The 5,647-nt window shown below is 38.6% G+C and overlaps 1 protein-coding gene and 1 long non-coding RNA gene across 4 annotated transcripts in view; one reads left to right on the forward strand and one right to left on the reverse strand.

Annotated features, from left to right (window-relative positions):
- ntn1a (netrin 1a) overlaps window positions 1-5,647 on the reverse strand; it is a 59,015-nt gene that overhangs the window by 51,923 nt on the left and 1,445 nt on the right. The window lies entirely within an intron of this gene.
- LOC120440468 overlaps window positions 1-5,647 on the forward strand; it is a 39,293-nt gene that overhangs the window by 32,760 nt on the left and 886 nt on the right. The gene's annotated exons all lie outside the window — the stretch shown is intronic.

Below are 5,647 nucleotides of genomic sequence, written 5' to 3' on the forward strand. Positions count from 1 at the left end.
GTTTTCATTTTTACTGCTCCTGCAGTGTCTGTGCATGCTTCTGTGTGTCTCTCTCTCCTGGATGTCTTTTTTAGTGTTTAGTTAGAGCACTTGATATACTGTACCATCAGCCTTGCTTACAATCTGAGTCCACGTTTCTGTCTGTTTGAGAGATACAGCAGGTCTTTGAATCTAAAACAGAAGGGTTCGCCAGTTGTCTGGACCGTGCACAACTTATTTTTTGCAGCATGGTTTACAAAACCAGTCATAAACACTGATAAGAGCTCATGGAAAGAAGTTCTTGAAGTGAGAGAGAGGCCATTCCCCCCTGTTTGAACTGACGGATAAAGACCTGAAAGAAACTCTGCGCGTGTGTGTGAATGCATGTGTGTGTGTGAGCATATGTGCGTGCCTACCCATGACTGCACGTCAGAAGAAAAGGGTCAGTGAAACACTGAAGGTGAAGAAAAGTATGACAGTGCAAAGTGCAAAACTACGCCGTCGGTTTATTCCCAGCACTGTTTGCTGCCACTGAGACTAACAACGCATCCTGCCGGCAACTTTGAAGATGAAGGATGCCGGTTTATAAAAGTGCACGGTGAGCTGCTTAAACATTAACCAGAGCCTCAGTTTGAAAGGTTACAAACAAACAAAACGGCTAGGAAACATCCGAACTAAGGCCTGTAGGAGATCTCTGTTGTCCAGCTGACAACCGACTGGCCGAGACTTCTTTTGCACACACATACATAAAAACATGTGTCTGACTGTATACAACACAACTAAACAATGAAATCAAAAAGGGCAACAAATATCGCAAAGAAAACATGCACCACATGGGTGTCACGTTTGATCATGCGTTGGAAAGGGTTTCACAGAATCAGCCGAAGCGAGAATACAACCCTCAGTCTAGTGTGCTTGGATAGAAATGGCAAACTCTGATTAACTCTTTTGCACATAAAGAGAGCATTTGACAACAACCCCTGTAGCCTTAATGACGGGTTTTGATACCTTAGAATACATCAATAAAGATGTGGTTTGACGGCTATTAAGAATCATTTCTGGGTTTTTCCAAAGGTAGCTGCATAAACCCAGTCATGCTGTTCTACAAGCAGGTCTGAAATATGACAGAATCCGCTGTTCAGAAAAGGGCTTCAAGGGTTACTCCTGGTAGGCTGTCAAGATTGTAAAGAGTTAAAGAACAGCATGTCTAATGGCTACAGGGCATAATTTGCATTTCAGAATTTTCAGTGCTGGATTTTGTCTTGTATAGTTGTTGAAAGCACCATGGTTAGCGAAGGAAAAATAAACTCTTGTGTTTTTATTGGTTACAAGAAATTTTGCAAAATCCTGATAACCTTGCTGGAAATGTTTTTGTTATCGCTCTCTCCTGTTGTTGCACTGGAATGATCCTAAACCTTGTTAAGATGTTGGCAAAAATCCACGAAATTAAGAAAAAAATACATCACCTAACAGAAAACAGCTGGTTTTAAGAATTCATTTATTTGTTCTTCTTGATTTTTAGATTTTCTTTAATTAATTTATTTTATTTTATTAGCCACATATCACAAGGCATTAACACAACTTCCAATATCATTGCATGTGGCTGACACTGTCAGTCAGTTGCCTCTGAACAGCACCTGGGACCATTTGAATGTACTTTGCGTTTTCTGTTGTGTAGATCTTGATAACTGGGGGCAAAACAAGCACAGATCACAAATCGCCCAAATGATTTAGGGATATGGAAAGAGGTGTAATTTCCACTGGAAATGAGGCTCTGTCTTACTTTCACACGTTGAATTTCTTCCAGTAATATTAAAAAGTGTCCACTTACCATGACAGAAGAGAAAAGACATTAGTTCCTAATTTTATTTCCAGGTATACCATTGAGGAGCTGCAGCAGCAGCGGCGACTCATAGACAAAGTGCCCTGCAGAATCCATTTGTCTTGGGTTTAGACTGTCACAGTTGAAACCCAGGGCAACACGGTACCCTGTTTTATGCAGTCTAAGAGGCCTTTATAAAGGAAGACCTGCAGGCATTACTCAGGCTTAAAAAAAATTTCCGTCCAATCAAAAACAAACAAGCTAAAAAAAACCCCAACTAACTGTATTTTGATTTAGTGCTAAAATTTGTCTGTATGTGCTGGAAGTTGACATCAGTGAAATATAACACAGGAAAGCTTTAATACATAAAGTAGCAGGCCTCTATCCAGGAGACTCATTGTGATCTAAGGTGCTATATGCATGATGACAAGGTGGATCATAATTTGTCTAATCTGAAATCAAACCTACATCTTTTAGGCATTAGGAGTGAAAGACCCTACATGCCGACACTGAGTGAGCAAAAGCATAAAGGCTGCAAACTGAGAGAGTCTCATGGAAATATGTACAACCCTATTCTGCAGGTCATTATGGCTGTTGAGTTCAGAGAGGAAGGAGAGCTTCTTCCTGATCCTGAACTCTTTATATGTTGAGTTGTAAAATGAACAACTGAGGAAAATGTATAGCCCTTTTATTCCACTGCCTCTCTCTTCCTCACACAGTTTCTTCATCATATGCCCCCCCCTCCAACCTATCCGACATACACCCCGCCCCGGATTAAGTTCATCGACTTCATTTTCACTATTCTCGTCTGGCGGCCAGCCCCTCCCTCCGTCCCTGCTGGCCCTTGCAGTACGGCACTTGTCCCCTCATTCTGCATGCTTTTTAGCTCTCTTCCCAATCGTCCTTAATCTTCCTAAATTATTCAAGACACTTTGTCTTCTTCTTGTACCCAAGACATCAAGTAAATTACACAAAAACGGCAAACTAGGGAACAAAAAGAATCACATTTGTGATTTTTTTTTCCAGAGAGGCTGAAACCTTCCTTTATTTAACAGTTGACGGGGATTTCTGTAAATGAGCTCATCATTTAGCCTAAAAAGCTCAAGTGAGGACACTTCCACGTCATTCGTGTTATTTAGCTCATTGCATTACGGACTTAGAATTTGCTTTCGAGACACCCAAATGCATCGAGATGCACATTCAAGATCACCCGATCTGCCTTTAAGATCATGATGGAAGTAATTAACAAACATTTATAAGGTCCTTTCAACCATCTATTTTTTTCCTCCTCTCTTTTTTTCAGATGTTAGTGTGATATTTAAATTTATCAAAAGGTTCTGTTTTCCATGTAACTCGCCCTCGTCTATTGTTCAGTTTCTTTACAAAGATCTACTTCTCACCAACATTTGGTGTTTTCTTCAGCTTAAAAATGCACACACACTTTCCCAAAACCTGCAAGATGTTAAAAACTAAAATACTTTTCTAAAAATAGCCATTTTCACACTTTTGTGAATCCAGTGTAACGTATCTATTTTTTATATATATCTATTATATTTCATATTTTCTGGTCAGGTATAAAAAAAAAGTGTAAATGATATTGGTTAAATAAAATAGTTTATATATGATTCAGGGCTTGTGCCTTTTTTCTGTTTAATAATTTTGCCACTATTTACAAATGTCTCCAAATGTCCCTCTACCTAGTGTGATGATAGATCTAACATTAACAAGGACCAACACATTTTTCATTTATCTGTGTTTTGTACCTTTGAGTGACAAAAAAAACCAAACATTTTTTTTTAATGTAAATAAATAATATTAACTAAATAAAGCTGCAAAATCACTTACTTGTGTTAGTTATTAGTTACCCTTATATTTAAAAGCATGCAGGCTAAAATGGGTTACCTGACAAGAAAAACAAACTTTAAAGAGTAAAAACACTCTTTTCTTGGGTTTTATTGCTTCCTTGGACAAACTGTGACTTTCTCCTACAGTATGAACAGCTTCCACTGTTTCTGTTGACTTAGCAGCATGTTCACATCTGTCACTGAGAATGTCCCAGAGCTTTAGAAATGGGCAACACCAGCAAACAAAAACCTTTTAAACAGCTGCTATGTGTCAGAGTGGCTGACATGTGCTGTGACTGTCAAACAATATAGAGCCCCTTTCCCCCTGCAGACCTGCAGCTGAATGGAAAATATAAGGGTCTGAATTGGTTTGTGATGGATGTGTCTCTCTGTGATTGTAGAGTGTTACACTGAGGGTTTCGTTTTAGTGTCTATCATCAGTCATCTTTTTGCTTGTCCTTTTCACTCTCTGGCTGTTTCATCGACATCCTACACCGGGGGCTGCACTTCAGATTATTGCAACACTGTTGCTTTTGAGGTACACGCGATTCTAACTCCTCCTCTGTATACAGTAATTAAAATAAAACCAAAGTTATTTTAAAAGAAAATGCAAAGAATGAATTTTTACAAAGCCAAATATGAAGCATGGCCAAAGAAAGGACAGTGAATAAAGATCCTCATTAAAGATTTGATACAAATCACCACACAGAAACACTAAAAGAAAAAACCGTTTGTTTAAATGTTTTCCAACACTGAGATTCAGGGATGAAACTGACAACTTCACTAATCTGCACAAACAATTCCTATATGACTTCTTACAGTGTTTGAAGTGCCCACAAGCTTTTTCTGAATCTCTAGCCTGCATAACTTGGCCATCCTGGCCATCTGAAAAGCATTCTGCACTATCTGCAATCTACAGGCTTACTTATCCGTGCCAGCTTGTAATAAAACACAACTATTGTAACTTTGATCACTTTATCACTCAGCAGCTGATGAAACTTGCAGACACAAAGAGCTGACTCGCTGATAAAATCGTGAAATTTGCCTCTTTTGTGTGTAACACCTGTTTCTTTTTGGTATTGAATTAAAAAAAAAAAACACTCACTCGGTGAGTTTAACTATTGTCTCAGGCTGGTTTTCAGTTATTCTCGCCCTTTCCCTGCTGCTCAGTCTAAGTGAATAATGTCATTAACTCCAAATTTGAGGATTTTGCACAGTTATAATCCGTTTTAAAATTTATTTAAATTGAATTACTCACTTTGCAACCAATAAAGCAAATAACATCTCTTCTTCTCTGCAGCACGTTCTCGTGCTTGAATGTAACAATAAACTGTATAACCAATAGCAACAAATCTACTTTTCCGTGCTTTATGTCACAAGACCTGATCGATTTTGAGGAAGATACTTGTGTGATTGGGGAATGAAGAAGGGTCTGTGTTCAATTAGCAGTGTGGCGAGTTTTTGCACGATTCTTCAGATAAATTAAAAGGCATCGCTTTATTGTAGCGGTGAAGTCGAGCAATGAGAAATGATGTCTGTGGGTCATTAGGCTCCGTGGTCCCGTTTGAGGTGGTTTAAAAGCCTCCATTATGGCCTGCGACGAGCTAAATGGACTTTCAAATTGCATTTCATGTTGCATGTGACTTAAATCCAAATATGCTCGTGGACGTGAGCGGAAGTATTCATTTAAACAGAACCGCAGTAAAGGTTATATTAAAAGGGACTGTTTGAGCTTAATAAACTAAAGCAATTAAATTATTGGCAGACTTAAATAAATAATAATAATAATTATTATTATTAATAAACCATATAATTGACACACACAATTTTGCGTAACGAAAATCTTTCCATTTCTCTACCTGGTTAGGTTAATACATTATCCACATCTCCAACACATCAGCACATCCTGCCACCGCAATTCTAATTTCGTCATTTCAGGTTAAGTTACACTTCTCCTCATCAGACAGTCGTACCGGGATGGAGGACCGCGGGTGGGACTTAC

The sequence above is a fragment of the Oreochromis aureus genome, linkage group 6, assembly GCF_013358895.1.
Source record: "Oreochromis aureus strain Israel breed Guangdong linkage group 6, ZZ_aureus, whole genome shotgun sequence".
Lineage (NCBI taxonomy): Eukaryota > Metazoa > Chordata > Actinopteri > Cichliformes > Cichlidae > Oreochromis > Oreochromis aureus.